The sequence below is a fragment of the Hirundo rustica genome, chromosome Z (genome assembly GCF_015227805.2).
Source record: "Hirundo rustica isolate bHirRus1 chromosome Z, bHirRus1.pri.v3, whole genome shotgun sequence".
NCBI lineage: Eukaryota > Metazoa > Chordata > Aves > Passeriformes > Hirundinidae > Hirundo > Hirundo rustica.
Window position 1 is genome coordinate 35394309 of NC_053488.1, and position 24990 is coordinate 35419298.

At 40.7% G+C, this 24990-nt stretch overlaps 1 protein-coding gene across 4 annotated transcripts in view; it reads right to left on the reverse strand.

Annotated features, from left to right (window-relative positions):
- The window catches only part of PIP5K1B (phosphatidylinositol-4-phosphate 5-kinase type 1 beta), a 107600-nt gene extending 85700 nt beyond the window's left edge, over positions 1-21900 (reverse strand). The window contains exons 1-2 of one of the 4 annotated variants that reach the window (XM_058424149.1): positions 21871-21900; positions 11823-11880 (exon numbers count right to left, since the gene is read on the reverse strand). The gene's annotated coding sequence lies outside the window, so the exon portion shown is untranslated. Of the gene's footprint in view, positions 1-11822; positions 11881-21632; positions 21756-21870 lie in introns of those variants that run through there. The other 3 variants (XM_058424150.1, XM_040089503.1, XM_058424151.1) reach the window with 3 other exon arrangements.
- Between the last annotated feature and the right edge of the window lie 3090 nt (positions 21901-24990).

The following is a 24990-nucleotide window of genomic DNA, read 5'->3' on the forward strand; positions in this document are numbered from 1 at the left end:
AAAAAATGCCAGTTAACAAACAACATAGAAGCACCACTACAGTCTCCCTCCCCAGGAACTTCTTTGCAAATGACTGATTGGATTTCTTTAAATAACCTAGCTGGAAATATTCTAGGAAACTTCAAAATCTTAAGCTATCACTGTAAGTTAAGGACACATTTGCACATAAATTAGCTTTTTCAATGTAAAAGTGTCCATGTACATTTGAACATGACTTAAAACAAAAAGAATACAACAACAACAACAGTAAGCACTGGGTGATAACTTTGTAGAAGAGCCATACACAACCTGACACCAGAACCCGTAAGCACTTCCAAGAACTGAGTGTGAGTTTTCCCACAAATTAAAATGTCTATGAATTCTTGAGAGGCTTAAATAAGAATCTCCTTCCTTCACACAAAAGCCCTTTGAAACAATACCTCTACCTCTCACTGCATCATTATATTAGGGCTGAAAGCATCATTATAAGCAGGTTGGAAAAGGCATTCAATATTATCTGTAAGTCAGTTAACAGCCCACACCATAGTTTTCAAAAGGTAAAAAATACTGCACTCAGCATTTAGAAAGAAAAAGCCCACACCACTAACTACCATTTCTGCTCAATGTGTACTGTTTTATTAATTGTTAACTAGAAAAAGAATAAGATTCTGACAAGAATATTATAAAGATTCCATGGACTGAAGTGAAAAAACCCCAACAATTCAGTCAATGCCTTCAACCAAGAACAGAGTGTTCTGACAATCTGAGGTGCACAATGCAATAGCCTATTTTATTATATTCCTTACCTGGCATTAATCTGCTGGAACATCTGACTAAATAAACAAAATATGTTTTTCAGGCTATGATTTTACTGGCTGCTGGATTGGGGGTTTTTAGTCTGAGATGACAAAGATCAGTATGCTCAACCACACATATTTTACATGTATTTACAGAAAATTGCCTTTCAGGAGTTGTTGTTAACAGTGTGTAGCCCCTGAACCTCTCTGTTTTCTATCTTGTTCCCAGAATAGGGAGCCTGATGATTAGCAGTGCAAGAGAAAAGTGATATTCTTTAAAATTTCATTCTATCTTGCTAGGCTTTTACTCTATAGAAATAAAGTGGTCTTCAGTTTTGCTTGCGGTACGGCAGCATTATAAGAGCACTGCACTGTAGCCCAGCACTAGTAACTAAGGACTGCCAAATAAAGGGCAAGAATACTGTGAGACAAGAGCCAGACAGACAACCCTGACTGCTTACCTTTCATCATCACTCTAGCAGCAAGGACGGTCAGAGAACAGACAGATGGTCCCTTCACTGCAGGAACGGGTGCAGCAGGTCATCACAAAAATGGTGATGGTGGCATGAACAATTTTCTTGCAGAGCACGGTATTACTTAAATGCTTGTAAAAGGCAGCCATTAGCTTAAGAAAACTTTTAGTTTTAGATCAGCTGAAAACCTTTACTGAGGTTTACCAGCTCCGGCCAGTGTGTGTGTGACTATGCGTGAGTTAGAGCATGCACATGCAAAAGTGACAGAGAGGAAGGCTAGACATTAAGATGCCTCACAAGGCCAGTCTGAAAGTGTAAACACATTGAAAAAAGCTGCTGTTAACAAGCAGTTAACAGTTGACTGATACTGGTCTGGCATAAAAGCTGGGAAAAAATGGAAATTATCCATATCTCCCTTCAAAGCAAAATGTTTTCAGTACAAAGCACTGGTTTGGAGATACAGGTCTGAGCTTGCAGGTTTTTTCGAGAGAATGAAGGCGTTGCTAGATGATGATGAAGTGAGGCTATGACGGGAAAAAGACGCACAGACTTAACACAGCAGCGGATGGCAAATCCACCTTCCCTCATAGGGGTAAGGCAGTAGTGAAGAAATGGTTTTTTTGGTAGATGCTTCTCTTGGGAGCTTCTCCAAATCATAGCAAAGATGATGTGGTTTTCTAATTAACCTAACTAATTAGAAAAAAAAATTTTATAACTAATCCTTGATATCTTGTTCTACCAAAAATGTTCGTAGAAATTTACAGTGGGTGCCTATTTTCGTATACCTGTCTCTGAAAAATCTCTTGCCTTAATGGACCTAGTAGGTCACAAACTTGGGTTTGGAGGAATCTCCCTCCATACCATTGAGTTACAGGTAGCACAGCCACTCTGCCTAACAAATACAGCTCCCAAGGACTGACATGTATCAGGCTGGGGGGACAGAAGAGGAATCTCCAGGGCCATTTCATACCTGCATGGCATGCATCTCTGTGAGGGTGTATACCTTTCTTTGCTCAGAAATCAGCCAAGCCTCCTGGAAGTTTATCTCTCCATCTCTCATTTTGTCTGTTTCCTTTGCACTGTTTATGTCCTCACAGCAAGAAGAAAACTAAATCTAAATAAAAAGTATTCTTTCTTTCACTTTGAAGAGTTTTATGCATAAAACAGAGAGGAAGGGTGCAAGTCAACACAGGGAGTAATTTGGGATGGGAAAAATAGTAAAACCAGAGCAAAAAAGGCAAGAAGGGAAGGGAGAGACTCAACAAGAGATTGTGCACAATTGAACTATGAAGAAAGGAGGAACGGGAAGTAGTAGTGGATGGAGAGCAAGGGAACCAAAGTAGAAGGAAAATACATGTTAACAGGAAACACATGCATAGGAAATTATTTCTGCTTTGGTCTGCCAAAAAAAGGCCTTTGGTGCCATTAATTTTGAATGGTCAAAAGAATACTGAGGGAAAGGAAAAAATATATTTAAGAAGTCAATGAAGAGCTGATAGTTTTATTGAGAGAAAGAGAGCAAAGAAAACAAGCTTATTTCCTTTCTATAATTAAGGGGGGGGGGGGGGGGGGGGGGGGGAGGCACGGGGAGAGGAGGAAGGAAGGTGCAAAACCCCCCAGGCATATTTTAATGCATCTCTGTGAGGAATAAATCAAGTACAGCAGTATTTGCAGATGGATCAATCTGAACTATTAACTTTACTAATTACTTTGACTAAAACAAAAGCAACAATACATATTGAAAAATTCAGCATGATATTAAGCACTGCTTCTACTACAGTACATGCTGTCAGTATTGGGAAACATCCTCCTGGATGGTTATTTCAAATATACTGATCTCTACTGAGATGCTGGTAAAGCATATTTTAAAACCCAGTCAGGCAACTAAGATTGAATTACTGTTCACATTTGTGATGACCCTCCAAATGGTGTTTTTCCAAGTAAAACAGACACATCTGGAAGTCTAGGTGCACAGTGATCTACAGCAAAAAGTTACCTTTGCATGTTCTCTGGTTGGATAATTTGATGTTACAAAAGGAACAGGGAAGCAATCAAAGGAGCAAGATGTGAACCTCCACTTGACAAAAGTTCTGTTACACTGTTATTGTAAAGTGGGCAAAGGCATAAGTTTCAATTTCTTTCCAACCTCTGTTACCAGAGTCCAAAATTATCCTCATGGGGATGAGAAGCCCAATCACAATAAAACAGAAAAGCCTTGAGTGAGTGAAGTTACCTTTTTTTTTTTTTTTTTTAATAAGAGAAAGCCTTTACCATGGGCACCTACTGTTCAATACGCCCTTTCTTTTCCCCTGTCAAATACACAACGCAAAAGGGATCACAGATTAAAGAAAACAGAAAATGCAAATTTTGTATGCATAAGTTTTTCTTCCCTACCACATACAAGTTTAACTATAGGCCCTAAGATACAAACACAGGGCTATCACCACTGTGATTTACAGCTCATGGCTACAATTCCAGCAAAAAGCATTCACGTGTGAATTTTAGTATAGCAGTTTACAGGATCACAAAATGGCTTGGGTTGGAAGAGATCTTAAAAATCATGCTGTTCCAACTCCAATGGCATGGCACCTTTCAGTAGGCCAGGTTTGTTAGAGCCCCATCCAACCTGACCTCAAACACTGACAGGGATTCACAAATTCACTGGACAACCAGTTCCAGTGTCCCATCACCCACATAGTAAAGAATTTCTTCATAATATCTAATCTATCTTCTGCTGGTTTAAAGTCATTAGCCCTTGTCACTGCATGGCCTTGTCAAAAGTTCCTCACCAGGTTTCTTATAAGCCCCCTTTAGGTACTGGAAGATGCAATAAGGTCTCCCTGGTGCCTTCTTTTCTTCAGGCTGAAAAATCCTAACTCTCTTAGCTTGTCTTTACAGACAGGTGCTTCAGACCTCTGATTATCTTTCTACATATCTTGCAATGGATGTGTTCATAGTGGTCTGGATAGGGAAGTTGCTGTCCTCCTGTTCTGCTGCACTGGCAGAATTTGTATACAAACAAAATACTTCATATGAAAGCATTTCTATGACTGAAAGAGCTTTGCATTCTCTCACTCTTATATTCATCCTTCACTAGCAGAACTAATCCGTGTATGCTTTATTGAAGCAGAGAAGGAATCCACCTATTGTTTTTCTGCATAGACCTCAGTCTCACACCGTCTGTTGCAAGGTGCAAACAAAGCACCACACTTAACATGCAGTGCCTGAGGCCTCTGTTTCTTATCCCACAGAAGAGGAGACACCATACAGAGGCCTGAATTTTTCTCACACTGCCACATCCTGGACATGATGACATAATTTCTAGCTACAACCATGGCATTCATCAGGTTTGTTCCTTTGTGACTTCTGTGTAATTGGTAAAAAAATATTTTTTAACATCTGGACTATCATTGTGATTTCAAATTATCTACAGTCCTGCTAGACATTTTCTAGCTTAATGTCCAAATTTCACCATTAAGTATACTAATGCTCTCAGGATAGCTTGAAACACATTTCTTTTTCCCATTTTGCAGCTTGTTGTTATACAATTCTTACCAGGAATATACATAATTAATAATAAGGGGAAAAATACAGCTTGATTCCCCCCCATGCCAACACCCTGTGTTGAAAGAAATTAATATTTTTGAGCATGAAGACATTCCATAAATACATTCCAAGTAGGCTTTTTGCAGAACACACCATTTTATCAGTGTTAAATTTGAGATACAAGTCCAAGGGCTGCCTTTGCAGCTCATTAAATCAATGCTGTTTTGACAGTATGCTGCAGTATGTGTGCTCTCATATGAGAAAGCTTCACTGCTACCTTCTTGCGCTCTAACTTTGTCACTGCACACTTCTCCCAATATAGCTTCCTGCTATCACTTGGCACCATGCAGCATTATTTCCACTGGCCTGTAATATTTTCAAAAATACAATGGTAATGCCAAGACCGACTAAGGTCCACAGCTATTCCCCTGAGGTGTGTGTCTGGACAACATTTATAAAATAACTAGGGACAACTTTCAGTATCACAAGAAATGGCTCAAAAATAAGAGAAGCAAGTTGTTTCTGAAGAATTGTGTTTCCCTTACTTTTTGCATTACTATGGCCTTACCGAAATTGCTTTGATGCCTGGCTGCTTGCAGAACCTGGTGCTGTTTTGTTTTGGTGTGGGGTTTTTTTGGTGTTTGTTTGTTTGGGGGGTTGGTTTTGTTTATTTGTTTATTTTGGTGTTTGTTTGGAGTTTTTTAATTAAAAAATAAAAAGTGGAAGTACTTGTCAGATATTGGACAAAACCTCCACCTCTACTGCAGCAACTTCAGAAGTAACCTCATAGAACAGGAACAGCAAAATTAATCCTAAGGAAACAATAGCACACCATTCTGTTAGTAAATGCGCATCATGGTTTGTTGCATTACTTATTAAGAACATAAAGTAGTACAAATCCACTACTACTAATTTTCTAATCTGACAAAACTCAGCCCTCATTATTTGTAAAAAGCTACTTTTATTACATATTTACATATATTTCTTTAAATAAAAGCTGTGTTTATTCTCATATCTATGATGCCTCTCTTATCCCCATTTTAGAGCATAAATACTAAAATTTCAAAGTATTTCATATCTCACACCGGAGCCAGGCCACACAATGCTTGTAACCCCAAACAAGTATATTATCCAAATCTCAAGAGATAAGAAAAACACAAAGATAAACACAAGAAGTAGGTAGGTTCACCACTCCAGAAAATTTCCTTGCTACAGGCAAGTGAGTTATTGGTTCATTTTTATGCAGGTGCATCTTAGTGCAGAAAAGCCAGGAGAAAAAAGCGTGTCATTCTGCAAGAGACTAGAAAATAGAAGGTTTTTCATCCACGATCCTCAACCTGACACTCTCTCTCCCCTCTAAAATTTTTCACTGCTAAAACTTTTTACTGAAAATTACATGCATGGGTTACCAGTAACGCACAATCCTACAACAGGCACTTTGTCTCTAAACAGTACTTAAGGAAACTCCCTGAAAAAGAAAGCTACAGCTTTCTTTCTCATATCAATTTTTTTCAAAATTATTTTGTCTTGAAATAGTAGTTTTTGAAGCTGCATTTAGCACAGACTCGGAAAAAAAAGTCCCGGATTTAAGAAATGATGGATTTGAAAAAAGAGAAGGCCCCAGCAGCCACATCTGCAATATGCTGTAGCTCCAGACAGGACTAGCTGTACCACATCTTTTGAGAGGCCAGCAATAAGCACAGAGGAACATATTTTAAAAACTCACAAAAGCAGCTCACTTTCTTATAATCCCATATGAAAAGTGTATTTTGAAGTTTTAACTGCACTTATTATGATTGCTTCAGGACCAGAGCATGCTTCTTGAAGCACCATGACAGATAAGAATCTTTATTTTTCCTTATTTTGGTTGTCTTAACCATCAGTGTTTGGAAAGAACTGGAGTACAGCTTTGCCCAACTTTCTTGATAACTAAGGAAATCTGAAAAGGGAGTGCTTATTGGTTTCATGCCTGCCCAGCAAAGCTCTATTAATGCTTCAAGAGTCCAGCTGGAAAGAGTATTTTTCAATTTCAGTGTCTGAGTTGCACAAAAAGTGAATTAGGAATTCTAACTTGTTTACAAGAAGCTATCTTGAGTTACAACTTCAAGGAGGCACTATGCACCTTACCAAAAACATCTAGATTTCCTTGTAGCAGTGGGACAAGTAGCAAGAGACAGAATCATTCATGTAGTTGAAGCACAGGCACTTATAGGGCAAGCAACCTGTTAAGTTTGTACAATCAATACTACAGAATCATGCAAGATGTGTTCAAGTTCTTACACCATTAAAATGAAGCCGACATGGGAGGGAAGTCACCCTAATTCACATGTTTCCCAATAAAGTGCTGCTTGAAATTACCTCCTTAACAGACATTCTCCCCACTCCTGCAATGTAATTCAAGACAGAAAAAACTATACTGTAAGTACTCACAAACTTGTGGTCAATCACCTCAATTTTACTAGAAACAAACAGGAATTTAAAAATACCACTGTTTAGAGCAGACTTTTGAAAACAGCATATGCTTTTCATCTCTGTGAAAGCACTTTTTTAAGACATTAGGCAGGCATATTGGGATGAAAGGAAATACATAAAATGTGATTCTTATCTGAGCTCAGAAAAGCTCTTCAAAGCCCAGAAAAGCCCTTACTTCATAAGTAAGGTGAAGAATGCTTTTATACATGCATAACAATTTGTATACATGTATATTATGTATTCTGTCTTAAATTTCAGCTATTTCTAACACCTTCCACTAGACTGATGGCACACATATGTATACTGTACATATATACACACACAGAAGTAAAGCTTATAAAATACAGTTCTTGATAACATGCAGTGGTAAACTGAAAAGCATTCTCAACTGAACATAATATCAGAACTGTGATATGGACAAGTAATTTGTTCCCATGTAACTCTTATAACAAAAAAGACATTTCCCTGAAGAGTAGTATCAAAAGCAATAGGACACTATAAAATAACAGCATATTGAAGATATATTCTTACATATATGTCCTTATCTGTTAATATCTGAAATACAAAACATATCAAAGCAATGCTGTATTTTTTAAATCATGACATTATATGAAATATGAATCGGTGAGTAACAGGTAGCCTCTCCAATGCAGAGTTGATGCTGGAAACCTGTCAATTTTCATTAAGTGAAATAAAATTTAACTTAGTCTTATACTGTATTTAAGTAAGTTAAAATTTTATTGTGTGGCACTGGAACATTGCTTGATGTGACTGAGTTCTGGCTTTCAAGTCTCTTTATCATATCAACTAAACAAACAAACTAATTTTTATTGCGTTTTTGTAAGACCTTGATTAGCCAAAATTGTTGTCAATTACTGGCATCCTTAAGCTGTATTGCTACACAAAAAGAAAATACCTCCTTGTCAATAGGAGGTATAGGAGCTGCAGTGCCAATCATGTTTCACGAGCCACATTCAAATCAAATTCTGGCTGAACAGGAATGAGAATTTCTCTTCCTAGTGAAACCCAGATATGTAGGGATACGGGTTTTGCCATTGTAGTGTGATTTTTAAAGATGACCACTTGATGATTTTTGGTGTTAATTCAGCAGAACACAACACAATTGAGATAAAGTAATCTCATGCATACAATTGCCAGGATACCTAAGAGTACACCCTTGTAAATTGGCTTTGCTACTGTTGTCACTCACCTTTGCTAGCTGCTATCAGCACAACAAAGTTAAAACTGGAACAAATGATACTCTTTTTCTCACTCTATATTTAATACCCACTGCACACACCTAAAATGATGGTTCACTGAGCATTAAGTTCATTAAAATATTTGCTTTCCCTGCAGAGAGCCTTTTTCTCTTGAAGATAAGGTAAATGAACAGATGGAACTATCACAAATGACGTGGTTACTTCCCAGCATCACTGCTGGCTTTGCCAATTATTCGCTGACTACCAGGTCTGAGTCTCACTTACGTGCACACAGTGTTGCATGTCAAGAGAACGTGTGTGGCAGGACAGAATATATTCCAATATCTCAGAGGTAGAAATAAAAAGCCACCTAATAGAATATATGTCAGGAAATACATTTTCAAGGCCCAGTAGATAACACAGACGTTTTCACAAGTGAAATCTGACTTTGTGTGCTGCTGTAATCTCTGAGAGACGCTACAGCACAAGCCGGTTCACAGCCTGCATTTGTTTACCTTGCACAGAGACAGGCAACAGGCTCTGCTCTACTGCAGCACAGTGACAAACCACAGGAAACACAGGTGGAAATGGGCCTCAGTCACGGGATCTTACCCTTCCTTCCCTGTACTGATTATACTGTGATTCTGTTCTGTTAACCCTTAAAGGTACAGCTCCTACAACTAAATAATAACAACAATGATAATAATAACAATAAATAAGCATTTTTAGTTCTTAAGAGGCTCTCACATAAAAGGCTGGACTTTTGGAATCTTCTCTTCTGCCTGAAGGTGCTGCAGCAACTCAGCAGGTCTTATAGGGTTAGCCCTGATTTTCTCCTTGTATCCCAGGTTTAAAGGAACAGCTTGCTGCAGAGGATTGACAATCTAAGCACAAGCTTTTAATAAAAACCAAAAATTTACATAGCCCAGGCCTTATGTACTGCACTTCATGAAATGTTTTTACCTCCAGTGGCTACTACAAATCTACACAACCAGAACTGAGGCTACAATATCTAGTTGCTGAACTACTCATTTCCACATAACGGCTAGGTTCAATTCTTCAACAAAATACGAAGTTTCATTTTGTGCTCTATAAAAAAATTGTTTGAAAATTTACATTTAATTTTGATGATTGTCCTGGGGTGACTTTATGATGATTGTATCCTCAGCTGTCTGTTCTGTTTATGCTGGATATTGAGTTCTACACTTTTTAGACTGTTTCTGAGCATGGAGATGGGGAAAGAAGCGTGCAGTTTGCTTTCAGAAACTGCACTTGCTTGCCTGCATTCCTCCTCACGGACTGTGCTGTCTATGGATGGACAGCGAGAGAGAGCTCTCCTCTGCTATTTAGTTAGTTTCTTGCTAGCTGAGGCAGAAGAACTCCCTGGACTGTTTTTTTCTTTTTCTTGGGACTGTTTGAACATGTTCTGGACTGAAAAACCCAGAAAACACCTGGATCTCACACCTGCACCCCCCAGGGCCCAGGACGGCATTTTCCAGCACCAGAGGGACCGATGAGAGACTGGGCGAGCTGAGCTACACCCATGACAAGGACTTTCTCAATTTTGCCATCTCTCTTCAAAACAGCGAGAGGTTTTATTGTTTAATATTATTCACTTTTTATCCTTATGAACACTTTGCTTGTTGAACAAACAGTTTTTTCCACTTTTCTCTAAGAAAATTTTTCCCAGACCAGCTGGAAGAATGGCCACTTGAATTTGCTTTCTAGAGAGACCCCATTCAGAAATTTTCTCCCAAATTTGCCCTAACCCAGGACACTGCTGAAGACATTGTGCCTTCTTTTATGAGCAAACCTCATAAAAGCTTTAAGAAAACCACTGAAGGTTTTATTCCTCATCGTTCCAAGTTTGGGGATGCTTCTGCAAATCCCAGCCTTCAGTACGTTAAAGACATATTATCATTCTTACTTTGTAGATTCATACTACACAGTATTTTTCAACGTTTGCAAAACCCATTCTAAATATCTCTTACAGGTGGAGGTAACAAATTCACAGAGTCAGTGTTTATACCGAATATTTCTGAGGTCTCACAGAAATACTCTGAACATCCATCTCCCTGTACCAACAGCTGCTGCTCATTTCAATTAGCCAAAACACCTAAGTCAAACTCTGTTTGTTTCCAGCTTTTCCAGTTGAACTTCTGCTTTTAAGAGCAGTAATCCCCACTGTGTCAAATGCACCCTGCATAAAAAGATAAACAATACTAAGAGCACTGCAAGCAAACATTCAAGTATTTAATGTGGTTGCTACTTAAACAAAGTTTAAATCCAAGCAGTTACTAAATTCCAGCCAGACATTTGCCACCAAGATCCCTAGAGATTATTGCAAATGCAAAAATTAAGTCTAATTTTTTTACTAAACCTAGTTACTTGCTCTGTCAAACTACTTCATAAAAAAACATATTTCTAGCAGATTGTAGGTCATTTGTGATGTTTTAGCACAATATTAGAGTGTTGCAAACCCAGAGAAAAATGCTTACATTTTAACAAACAAGGTAAAGCCCTGAAAGAAACTTATGTCCCTGTAATTAAACATCAAGTTAAACGCTTTCTGCTTTGAAGATTTATGTAAAAAGCACAAAATTGTTCAATAACAGCCAAAACAAATATCCTAAAGCACCTTTTCTTCTTAACTCAACGTTTATGAACCACATGCGTCATCTTGGACTTTACCACCATTTATTTGCAGGTAAAGTACATTCTTCTTCAGGAGGTAAACCTTAATGTTTACCTGCTGTGACAAAAAACGAAAACAACAAACAAACAAAAAAAGGCAAACAAAAAATAGCCAAATAAACCCATCAAAAAGCCCCCAAAGAAACAAAACAGACTTTAAAAAAAAAACTCCAAAACAAAACAGAACAGGTGCCTGGTGTGGTGCACATCTGCCCACACCACTGTGCACAAGGTTGATTTAGGGCACTGGCTACACTGTCATTTGGAAAACCACTAGTGAGGGCCAGAGTGGTCCTTGCCCACATAACAAAAATGCAGGCAAGTATGGAAAAGCCATCACCAGGTAGAAGACCCACTTCAGCCTCTGTATTAGGGCACAGACCTTTGCCCAGCAGGGTTCCCCTTGTTTGTCCAATGGGCACACAGATTCAGATCTCACTTCTTCAGTTCCTATGCATCTCAGAGGGACAGAGTGTGGATGAAAAGCCTGTACAACAAACTAACAAAGGGTACACCAACAGTGGGATCACACAAAAGAGTGATCAGGTTTCAAATTTCTGTTGTCACAGATTGTCACTTCATACCAAACTTGGAACCATGATCCAACTGGTGATGATTGAAATCACAAGCCAAACAATATTAAGATGATAAAAAGCAGTTACCTTTAATGAAGGTCCTTCATGGTACAAATACGGTGAAATGCACATGTAATGCAGGACCCTGAAAATTTTACAAGTTAAAAAAATTAGCATACTTAACAGAAATAATACAATTGGAGGAATAGTTAATTAAGTAATCCCTCCACTTTTGGTTCTGCCCTTATTTCACACTCCTCCAGCTCCCCATCTCCTAACCACACATATATTATGTCTATGATACATGGAGAAAATGAGACATCCTTGGTTCATTACAGAGGCAAGACTAAATAAGATTCCAGGAAGGTTTGCTTATTGTTCTAAAATCTAAGTGAAGGGGTAGGACAGTACTACAATTTGTTAAGGAGCTATATAACTATGTAATAACTCTGTAACTAGTAGTCTACGGAGCTGTGAATACATGGAAAATGTATAAAAGCAAAAATCTTTTTGGCATCATTGGTAAGATGCAAAGGGCAATTTTGAATTGCAGATAGTTTGTGCAGTTTATATGCGCAAAGTGTAAGGAGTCAAGATGAGTGATGAAGGTAACTGCTTTTAGTAATCATGCATATTGTTCATGGCTGCTTACTAGTTAATAATTGACCTCCACATATGGTCAGACAGCTGTTAAAAATTATTATTTTTACATCACAGGTAAATAAACTCAAGTACCAAAAAATATGAGGTAAGATATTCCTATGATGCACAGCTGCTTTGGAGCTGCATCAAAGTCACAGTTTGATCACAAATGCACTCAAACTACAGCAATCTTTCTTGAGCAAGTTCAAAGAAGAGTTCCACAGAACGCAATTACTATAGGAACCCTTACACCACATTTCCACTGGAGAAACAATTGTAAAGAGGGTACTGCTCTCAGATGATAAGTTTAATATGTCAATCCTCCCCTATGTAGAGCTCCTGTCACTTCTGTGACATAAAGCACACAAAACAGAAGCTGGGTAGGTTCATACACTTATCAAAAGTAGAAAAAGACTCAAACTCAGAAGTCAGTAACATGCAAGACATATTCTGTTTGGGCTCCAGTACAACGGACTTCAGCTCCAAAAGAAATACAGCTAAATCTTGATGCTGGGCTCCGAGGGACCCAGCATATGATGGCTCTTGTTTCCACTTTAAACAACATTTTGAATTATTTATATAGTAAGAAAATACTGCTAATGTACATTGCTGAAACAAAGAGATAGCAATCTCCTTTCTTGGTGTTGCACTGTACGTTTGTCTTACAACACTATCAGCCCCAACAGCAAATAGAATATCCTTTAAAATTAGGAGTGAGACAAGTGCATGTCACAGCTTCCCCTTTAGAAACAAGCCTATGAAGAAAAGTCAAAATACTAATCAGCAAAGCAAAAATTTAGTGACTTACTGGGCTGCTACTGAAAAGAGGAAGCAAACTGATCAGTTCGGCTGCTAGCAGAACGCAATGATCTCAAGCTGGGAACCAGTAACTCTGAAAAGTAGTTTCAAATAAGTTTCTTCTTTTATTCTGAAGCTTTGTATGCTCACTTTTGTTAATAACAGCACAACAGGAAGGCCTGTGCTCACATAATTATAATAATAACAACCTGGTCTGCTGAGGTAAGAAGGAAAAAATGAAGGAAACACTGCCCTCATTGCAGGCTATATGGGTTGTAGATGACTCAAAGTATTCATTTGCTGCTCAAAGCTTCCAGTTTTGCTACTCTGCTATAGAGAGGCAGGGAAATAACATAAGACAGTCCTAGATGGGGTCTGTCAGTTAGGAGTAACACTTCAGACTCCAACATAAGTGTATGAAAAACACAACTGAAGTCACACCTAGTAGATACCAATGCACAACAAAACCTGTTATGTTCTCTAGCAGGATAGAGAAAGAGAAGCAACCTTGTAAACCTTGGACAGCCTTACAAAAGACCCAGTCCTGCTAGACACTCGTATGTTTCTTGGCTATTTTGCATGAGAACACCACAGTACACCGAATCTGCTCTTTCACATTCAGACAATAAAATATTCCTCCACAGACAGGTCAAAATTAGTTGCCCGTGTTCTACATAAGTCCTGACAGAGAGCTTGGGACTGAGCAGAGATGACGGTTTATAATACTCCAAGACTTAATTAAAGCTTTGCAGGCTAACAAGTAGGACACTCCTCCTACTGTTGGAATTTTTTTTTTCCCAAAAACTTAAGCATAAGACTTTGAATAAGAAATACATTTCAGATGAGAATTAGTATGTGAACCATCTTAATCTAAATATTTATGGTTATAAACTACTCAGTCCTTAGACCTGGTTTTGAAAATATATTAAAAAAAAATTGTTCAACAGTGAACATTTTAGCAGGTATTCCTATAAATTCATTACAAAAGCAATTTGCCATTCATGTTGTCAATTAAGACCTTCTTCTGATTGAATGGATTGTTTTATTGAAGAGGTCTCAAACTCCAACATTATCAACACTAAAACTTTCCATTGTTTTGTCTAGTTATATGAGAATATTAGAAGATGTCTTAAAATTACACAGGTATTTGTGCTTCAATTTTAAGTACTTTTAATATATTATACTTGGATTCCATTCCATTCCACTCCATGTAGTAACATTCTGTGTGTGTTCTCCTGCCTAAAAACCACACCTTTAAGAATGCCATCCCTGCCTTCTGCATGCACTGAGAATCAACACACTGACAGGCCTGAAGATAAAAATAGTCTCAGAAGCACCATATCTCTGTATGCAAGCAGCACCATGAATTCCAGCAGAAGTCTAACAATCACAGAAAAAGTGGTCAGAAACACTATGACTCTTACTCAACCACATTCCAAGTAGTTCAAAACTATTTCTGGTGGAAAGACCAGCAAAGCCTCTACGCAAAGTAAGTTTCCAATTCAGATTTCTATTGCTCCTGAGAAATACATAGTAATGCTCTTTCCATTGCAGTACTACAGCAATCTGTGAATAGCTGGCAAAAAGTTTATAGTGTAAACAAAAACTGATAACATTAAACATACAAGTATCATTATTTAACAAGATGACTTTGTTACATCATCATGTTTGTACTAAAAACAAAACCAGAAACTGTGGCTCCCATGAGAAGATTTACTGTTTTCTAGCCAGAAAGCTCTTCACAATACTTCCTTTGTTCTCAAGTTGACCGAAGTGACTAAACTTGGTGGACGTCTGGCTTCCACCCCAGGAGCTTCCATTACCACTCTGAATGTGAAAGTTTCTTTTCCTCAAAGTTGAATGGGGTGTAAAGAGCCTCAAAGGCTTCTCTGTGTGCTGGCCTTCCCACACTGTCACATACCTTATATAGTTATCCATACTGACTTCACACAAAACGTATCACAAAGAAATACAGAGTTCCCAATCAGCACTTGCAGGTGTGGATCTTCTGATTATGTATTGCACAATGAAGAGTGTAAAGGTGTAATGATCTTCACCTTGACTCCTGCTGCAAAAGACTACACTGCATGGCAACATCTCTAACAGCCTAGAAGGCAATTTTCACTCCTCCAACTTCAGATAAATCTCTTCTAATACGGTCAGCAAACACACTGGAGAGAAAAGGCTGAATAGGACTATATATTTTCTTAGCAATGTTTTGTTAGAATTATGCGTACAAAAATACTTGTATGTTCAGACAAATCAGTAGCAAGTCTTCTCAAATTTGTAAAACCCGTAGAGGAGGAGAAACAGACATTAAAGACAAAGGACCACAACACAGCTGACTCATCCCTTGACAGAGTTCTGAATGTCAAATTTGACACTGAAGTAACTAAGCAATATAGTGATCCAAAAAAACTTAACTCAGAGAGTACTATTGAAAATTAAGTTCAGTCATCTTATCTGAGATAGTTTTGATTCTGGTAGTGTTCCCTGCCAGACTCAACATGGCCATGGCCTCGATTACTCTTGTCAAAAAAGTAATGACTCATGACACATTAAGACCAAGGCTTTAAATTAGGTATAAAAGGGGACAGCATCTGCAGACACCGGAGAGTTATCTTAGCAGTAACCAAACATATCCTTATTTCCATGCACCCGAGCACATTCCCAGGAGGATCTATGCCCTGATTTTGCTGGGCGCAGTGGTGAGACTGACTGGCCTGCAGCTTCCCCTGTAGTTATCATCTAGCTGCATGGATGTATCCTCTGGCATTTAGCTGATTCACACTGGTACTCAGGCCAAGAACTTCTTTTTAAAATAAACTCACCAGGAGACAAAAAGCAAATTACTTTCCCAGACAGTGAAGGATGGGAGTCTCTGCATACAGCGCAAGGAGAATCCAGTCTGTTCACTCCTGCGGCAGGCAGTGATCTGGCCATGGGCTTTGCCCCTGAGTAGTAAAAGTAGCTAATTTTGCTACAAAGTAGCAGCAGCAGCAGCAGCAGCAGCAGCAGCAGCAGCAGCAGCAGCAGCAGCAGCAACAACAACAACAACAACAACAAAGCCCTGAGGGCACAGAAAGTGAGATTCAGGCTGGAGACAAGGCAACCCCAAGCTATTTCACAGACTCAAATCATCTTCTCAAGAGAAACTGTCAGGTCCTAGTCTATGAATTCCATTTCTCTTATGCCTGTCTCCTGCTATTTACATCCCCCTCACCGCAGCATAACACCTCAAATGTGGGTTGAACCTGCAAACTGCCCCAGCAAAAGAGCCTGTGGAAAGACAGCTACCTTTCGCATCGGTTTCTTTTGTTCTTGCAAAACTAGAACAAAATTATTTTTCATTCAGATCCATTCAGTCATCTGATATCATCACAAAGCCTTACCAACAGCTGTGTAACCACAGCCAAAAAAGTGGCAAACTGCCATAACAGTTGTAGCATTTTTAGTGAGCTTTGTTTGGTGCTGAAGGCAACATCTCATTAAACTGCACTGCTCACCAAGCTGTAATATTAAATGGCAGCAGTTTTCTTCAGTTCAAATGGCACAGTTAAGTTTCTGGAGTTGTTAATGAGGCTTAATAACTGTCGACTGCTGCAGACCACCCCAAGATTCCTACTGTCAAAGGTATTGATTTTAACTATTTGTGCAATCAAAGTATCTTTGTATTTGTGTTCATAACGTATAATATAATTGTGATCATAAAATAAAAGCGCCACAAGAAGACACCAAGACAGACTTTTCAATTTATGTTTTTCCTTGCTAAAATACTACCAACTCCTAATTTTGCACAAAGATAAAAGGGGCCAAATGGAACCTGATTCCAGAAGCTCGATACTTTTTTTCATAGGATGAGTTTTATGGTTAACAGTGAACTGGTCTCCTTTAGAAGAGAGTAAAAATCGTCTTACCAACACTGTGTCTTGATCTGCAGTCACACACTTCTTACACAGCACTGAATGAATCTTTCAACTTCTGTGCCTTAGCTCCAGGGTGTGTAGCATGTGTGTCTTGAAGAAATATTTTAAAAGGTACATCACTATCTATAGAATTTTAAATACTGCAGTAACAAGGATCACACAAAAACTGAAGGGTGCCAAACCAGGCCAGGGGCCTGGCCAGGTGGCATGCAACCACAAAATATATGAATCTTGAGCTAAAAGAGCTGGTAACAAAAATGAGCACAGTTAATAAAATGGCCATCATTCAGCACCTGCTTTACTAGACAAAAGCATCCTATGACTATGCAAATGCAGAGCACCACAAAAAAAAAATTTCCAAGTAACTTAGGTTTTGTTTATTATGCAGATCATGGCTGTGACACACCGAAGAAACTACTGCAAGCTGACTCTCACTTTTAGTTTCTAAAAATTTCATATTTCAAAATACAAAACACAAGCACATCTAGACAATAGTGAAAATATACAAGGCACATGCAACTCCCGAAACTTCCTCCTACTTCACTGATGACAAATAGGACAGATCAGCTTTGTTGCAAGGAGGAAATAACATAAAATGGTAAATTGTACAGGCTGATACAGCTTTCTAAGTCACAACTGGAGAATGAAGATGGAACATTAAAAAAAATGGAATTTCCAGCTCACTGAAGGAGGACTTCAACTTTCTTGCTCACATACAGAGAAAAAGGCTCTTTCAGGACTGTACAAATGTGAAGAATAAGACAACATATGTGACCACATAACCACAGCAGGAATGAGCAATGACATATCAGACACTTGATCTATTTAGAGAAAATAAAATTCAGAGTATCAGTGGTGTGAGCCCATAACAAGTAGTAACAGTACAGAACAGATTCAAATACAAATTACACTTAGAGAAGGAATGGTCTAAACTGTACCTAGCACTGAATGGCAGGATGTCCAGCAGAGAAGACGTGATGACCATGTTCACAATTCCTGCTTGCTACTGCCAGCAAAGACTTAACTTAAAAAAACATTCCATTGCAGTTAACTTGTATAAAGCTTGCTGTTTACCAATATGGGGTTTTAATCAATAAAACACATGCCCAACTGCTCATCAATATGCTCCCAAATGCACATTTTATTTTGCCTGATCACTGAAGTTTGCTTTTTACCTTCTACAATATATAAATTTCAAATATGGCATCACATAACTACAAGCAGTGGAATCATAAAATCGTTTAGGCTGGAAAAGACACTTAAGGTCACTGAGTCCAGCTCTTAACCTGACTGTGCCAGGTCCACCACTCATCCATATCTACACATCTTTTGAATGCGTCCAGGCATGATGAGTCAACTACTCTCCTGGGCACTCTTCTTCAACATCTGACCACCCTTCCAGTGAAGAAATTTTTCCTAATACCTTTTCTAAATCTCCCTTAGCAAGCTTAAAGTCTTTTCCTCTTGCCCAGCTGCTTGTTACCTGGGAGAATAGAATGACCCTCACTTGGCTACACCCTCCTTTCAGCCTCCTTTACACTCCCCTGATCTTCTTTTTCTCCAGGCTAAACATCCCCAGCTCCCTCAGCCACTCCTCAAAAGAGCTGTGCTCCAGACCCTCCACCACTGCTGTTCCCTTTCTTCCCATGCTCCAGCACCTCAATGTCTGTCCTGCAGTGTGGGGCCCAGAATTCAGGTCAGGATTTGAGATGCAGCCTCGCCAGTGCTGAGTGCAGGGAGACAATCATTGCCCTGGTCCTGCTGGCCACACTATTGTTAGTACAGGATGCCATTGGCCCTCTTGGCCACCCAGACACACAGAGACTCCTTTTCAGCTGCTGCTGACCAGCAACCCCAGGCTCTTTTGTGTTGGAACCCTTTCCAGCCACTCTGTACCAGCCTGTAGCACTTGATAGAGCTGCTGTGACCAAAATGCAGAACCTGGTATGGCATGTTGAACCCCATACCCCTGGCCTTGCCCATCAATCCAGCCTGTCCAGATCCCTCTGGAGAGCCTTTCTACCCTCAAGCAGATCAACACTCCCGCTCAGCTTGATGTTGCCTGTAAACTTACTGAGGGTATACTCAATCATCTCATCCAGATCATCAATAAAAATCTTAAAGATTTACTGAGCCCTGGGAAACATATCTTGTGACCAGCCACCAGCAGGATGTAATTACATTTACCACCACTCTTTGAGCCTGGCAATCAAGTCAGTTGTTTTAACCAGAGAGAGCCGCTGGACAAGCCATGGGTTGCCAGCTTCTCCAGGAAAATGCTGTGGGAGACAATATCAAAGGTTTCAGTAGAGTTCAGGTAGCCAACATCCACAGGTTTTCCCTCTTCCACTAAGCAGATCACCTTCTCCTAGGAGAAAAAGCAGTCATGCTGCACCACCAAGTATCTATTCTTCAATCACTGTGTAAAACAAATCTTTAGGCAGGCTCTCAGCAATTGCCAGCACAGCACCATATTGTGCAGAGTGCTGAAAAGGGCATGGAAGCTGCGCCAGCTCTCATCTACCCCTAAAACCAAACATGAGCTGGAAGAAAGAGGAGGTAGTGTCCTGTAACCAGCTGCCCAGGGCTGTTGCCAGTTTCTACTCCTAAGTAGCCAAGAATGCCAACACACCTGATGCACCTTGGTTACACAGAATATAAACACACTGATTAGGTACAGTATGTTCAGGACTGGAAGAATTAGTAAGCACATTTTCAACAGCACATGGGGCATATTACATGACCACAGAGAAAGTAGTTTTTATAGTTTCTAGCCCATTCTACTGGTGTCAGAAATAAAAAAAGAAACCCTTTTGCTCCCTACAGGCTAGATGAAAGAGAGAAATCAACACCATTCCACAAACACACCCTATTACATGTAAAACATGTGAGCAAATGCTTATTCTCAGGCATATCTTTCAATTCTTCCAATATCAAGAATATCCAAATGTATAACAAAAGTGAGCCTTTATTTAGCACCCAATGAACTTGGAGAAAGAAACCTCCTGCTGCTTTTAACGGCTTAAGGATCAAGTCCTAGATTTAGAACATGATTTTCAACTCCATGTTTTATCTAATTGCAGGATGGGAAGAATCAAGGAAAGAAATCTAATACAGTAAAAATAAAAATATTTAAAAGGAACATTTTTACAATCTTGTTTTATTTTTTCCAAATAAATCAATTATTAGACACTGATCTCTAAGAGCAATCGAGATTTGAATAATTGTGTTAAATTTGGGGTTTTCTGAATCAGTTTTGAAATGGCCATAAGGAAAAAAACCCAATAGTTTATGGATAGGAAAAAACATTTGAACATAGGAAGAAAGAGATGTGACAACTCAGGTATTACTTATGAGTCAGAGTAACAACTACATTAGGCATTCATCAGAACACGTATTCTCCGCTTTGAAGATGGAAGAATTTTGAGACACAATTTAATGAACTTCATTATAAAGTATCTCCACCATAATAAACCATGAGATAAACATCCTAGAAATTTACATTGCTACAGAAAAAAAAGCCCAATGGGTGCTACAATACACATTTATAAATTTTAGAACTGCCAGCGCTCCTTATATGAGGTTCATTTTAAGAAGAATTTCTGTGGTTTTAACATTGATCTAAGCCCTCTTCACCTGACATTATCCAAATGTTAATGTAAAATCATCTAAATAAATACATGACTCTAACAAAATAGAAGGAACTGATTGTTTCTTCACCTTAAGCAACATCCTTTCAGAAGCAACATGAAACAAGTATATTTACATTTCCTTAGGGAGAGGAACCAACACCAAGTTTTCCTAAAGCAACAGCATGTACCATAGCTTAGCTTATAAGAGGCAACATTAAAGAGAAAAGTGGGGGACAGAGGATAACCCAAGAACCTCTGATCACCTAGGCAAGGTATTGGAGAGCTTGCTACTTTGCAGAAGTCACTTGACGGTACTAACAGGTAAGTTTGCTATTTAAAGACTTTCCTGCTATCGGACTCTGTTCAGCAAAATCAGCATCTTGGGCATAAACGTGTCAGTCCAGCCCCGCTCTCCCTGAAGCGCATAACAGGACCTCAACGGGGATGCGCTGCGTGCACCTGGAAAAGCTCGTTCAGCTGCAGCAGAGTTCAATCCCGGAATGGCTAGTACCTCGGGCACGCAGGAATCTACCTCCCACTATTCCCCAACATGCTGTAGGGTGCACTTTTTCCTTTAAGTGCTGCAATCCCCCAATTAAGAGACTTAAAAGTTCGTGGAAATTCACCGAAAAAGCTCCCCCCTCCCCAAACGAACACAGACAGACCGACACACACGCACACTGCACGGGAACGAGACACGTTTTCCGCCGCTCCTTCAGGCCTCGGGTGCCGGCAGGGCTCCCGGGGTGGACAGGGACCCGTCGCCCCCGGCACGGCTCAGCCCTTGCACCAGCCCGGCTCGGGGGCCCCGCCGGCCTCCGCCCTGCGCCGCCCGCCTTTGCCCCAACCCTTCTCCCTGGGGCTGACCAGAACGGCACTAAAAACATAATCAGACAAACCCGGAGAGCCCGCGTCGCAGTACCCGGGCACGCCGCGCCCGCCCGCCCACAGCCGGAGACACACGACGGGGCAGGGCAGGGCAGGGCAGGTCAGGGCAAGCTCCGCGCTGTCCGCGGCCGGACGGCTCCTGCAGGGCGTCCCCTCGCCGCCAGCGCCCGGCCGAGCACCCCGAGGCCGGAGAGGGCCACCGACCCGCCGCCCCTGGCGCTCCCGGCCGGCACAGCCGCGCTCCCTCACCTCCAGCGGCAGATGACGGCGGGAGGCGGTGTCGGGAGACGGCTCCTCCCGCCAGCGGCTCCTCCCTCCGCCCGGCCGGGGGCGAGGCGGCGGGACCGCTCGGCGGGCGTCCGGCGAGCCCTCCCCGCCCGTCCCCGTGGCCCCTCCCGACCCCTCCCGGCCCCTCCCGGCCGCTTCCCCTGGCCCTGCGGGTGAGGGCGCTCTGGGAGCTTGTCTGCAGCCTGGGCCGGTGAGCAGCTGGGCTTGGTGGTCGCGGGTGCGCAGGAGAGGCGACTGCCAGGGGCCGTGCGGGGCTGCGTGCCGCCCTGAGGCCGTGGCGGTGCACGAAGAGTGACGGCACCTGTTGGCCCGTTTGTGACAGAGGGGCCCTGGCTCCACTGCTCACACTGAGAAATTTCTTCCTGACTAAATTTCCTCTCTTTCAATTTCTACCCATTACTCTTCATCTGGTCTCTATTCCTGACTAAGAGTTGATCTCTGGCTTCCCTATAGGCCTCCTCCAGATGCTGGAAGGTTGCTATGAGGCCTCCACGCAACTTTCTCTCCTGCAGGCTGAACGGCTCCAGCTTTCTCAGCCTGTCTCAGCCCCTGTTCTCAATCCCTGTTCAGGGCTGAGCCTTTTGGCCTGGGCCAGAGGGTCACCTTCTTTGCCTCTCATTTTGTTTCTCCTTATTCATCGCAGATGAGCTCTGAATTCTGTTTCTCACATCAAACTGCTTTCAGGCCAGCCGCCAGCAGCATGCACCCTAAGCAGGACCACAAAAGAACAGCCACTGGCAGCGTCCACCTGGTCATTCCCATCCATGCTCAGAAGGCAAAAAATCCAGATTGTTAATTCCCCCAACATGTACTTTCCATGTTTAAGTTTCTCAGGCCTCAGCAAAAAATTGAGGAGGAAGAATTGAGGAGGAGGACAGTGAGGAAGGCTATAAATCAGTGTGAATGGATGACTGTGGAAAAGAAGCTGTGAGAAAAAATGTGCAAAGATTTCCTGCTGATGGAAATGGGAGGTTACTGGGACTTCATCTGCAACACTGCTGCAATGAAGAGAATGTCTCTCCTACAGGGCCCTGGGCTTTTCCCAGGGAGCAGAGCGCTGAGGCTGAATTCTTGCTGTGTGGAGCGTGTCTGCACAGTTGACTGCCTGTTCACTGCTTGAGAATGGTTAAGAACCCTAAGCTGCTGAAGACCTTTTTGTTCCTGGTAGACTAGACTACTCCCAAGCTACACAACATGAGAGCATAATAGCTCTGCATTTATAGCTGTAATTGCTGATATCGGACAGGCTGACTCATGCACATTGAATTTCAAGTGCAGAAGGAACTATTGTGTGCCCACGTGTGATAAAGGGAAGAAATAACATAGTATTTCAATGTTCTGTTTCCATTTTCCTTCCATTTTGTTCAAGGTCCTTACTTCACTCTGTTTTTATCTTCCATGGTATTTAAAAAACAACTTAATCATACTCAAACCTATGTGCAATAGTCATGCCACTCAGAGACAGTTGTGGCTGCCCTAGGTCAGAGCCATAAGAGGCATTCCTGGTAAACTAGCTTCATCCACTGATGCTTCAATTTCTGTTTTTCACAGCAGTAGGAGTACAGTGGCTCATATATGCTGCAGTCAGATGTGCCATCTGGCTCAGCTCTGAATCTTTGGAGTGGATGGCATTTTTTTCATGTATTCAGAATCTGCAACATTTACTAGCTTCTGGTTATATGAGCATTTTCAAGATAGAAAAATGGAAGATGAGAATTATCTAATACTATCAAGGTCTTCTCAAAACTTCCTTTCAGATTTTTTAAAGTGAACTGTTTCATGTTATATTTCACCTCAACAGGTGAGACTAAACTGTCTTGCAGAACACTTGCAAAGGAAGTTTTAAGAACTGCAGATAGCAGTGACACTGATTACGTATGGTGAACAGACAATACCAAGTCCCAAACCCTGTTCCTAGAGGGGGCAGGACCCCTGACTACTCTACTTTTGAAAAAGCATCCTAAAGTAAGAGAAAGTTTCTTCTTTCTTAGTTGTGTTGAACCAAACAGGTACCTGAACAGTTTTTTTCCACTCCTGCCTATACTCTGCAACACTTCTATGTGATACAAGTAAACTCAGTAAATGACAAGTTATGAATGTCAATAACCATGTTTTTCTCCTCACACTCCCAGGGTCTCCTTATAGTGCTCTGGGGTCTGCCAGCTGCCAGCTGTTTTTGTACATGTGCAGGTGTACAAAAACTGGACAGATAGGACAGGAGTTGCCACTAATTGTGGTAGCAGGTTGCTTGTTACAATCTAGTTTTCTGCAATTATCATTTTATTAGATTGCCCTTGTCATGGTTTATCTCCAGCTGGCAAACAAGCACCAGTCCCTCACTGCCCCTTGGAGTGGGAGAGGGGACAGAAGTGGAAAAGTAAAATTAAGAAAACTCATTATCTAAGATAAGGACAGTTTAATGGGTAAAGCAAAAGCCATGCATTCAAGCAAAGCAAAGCAAGAAATGCACTCATTTCCTATGGGCAGGCAAGTGTTAAACCATCCCAGAAAAAAGGGCTCCATTAGGTGTAGCATTGACTTGGGAAGAAGAACACCATCACACTCAACATCCCACATCCTAGCCCATTCAGCCCTGGCTTTGTATGCCAAGCATGGCACCATGGTATATTGAATCCCATGGGTCAGTGGTCCTGGCTCTGTTCCCTCACAGCTTCTTGTGCACCTTGTTGGTGGGGTCCTGTGAGGAGCAATAAAGGCCATGATGCTGTCTCAGCAGCATTTACTCGGCAGCAACAAAAACATCCCAGAGTTATCAACACTTGTTTCCAGCTCAAATCTAACTACTGTAAGGAGCATAAACTCTTCCCAAGCCAAAATTCCATACTGATTTCTGTGTTATGCTGCTTACAGCATATGAGCTAGTGAAGTAACTGCAGAAAATCTGGAGCTTTGGGGGTAGTTAAAAATATTTTTCTTCTTTGTATAAACACTTTGATGGGATTGATGATGATGTTTATATACAGGACATTTATGACATCCCATAGCAATGTTGGGGTTTGTTTGTTTTGTTTTGTTTTTTGTTTTTTATTCCACAAAATATGCAAGATGGGAAAAGTATTG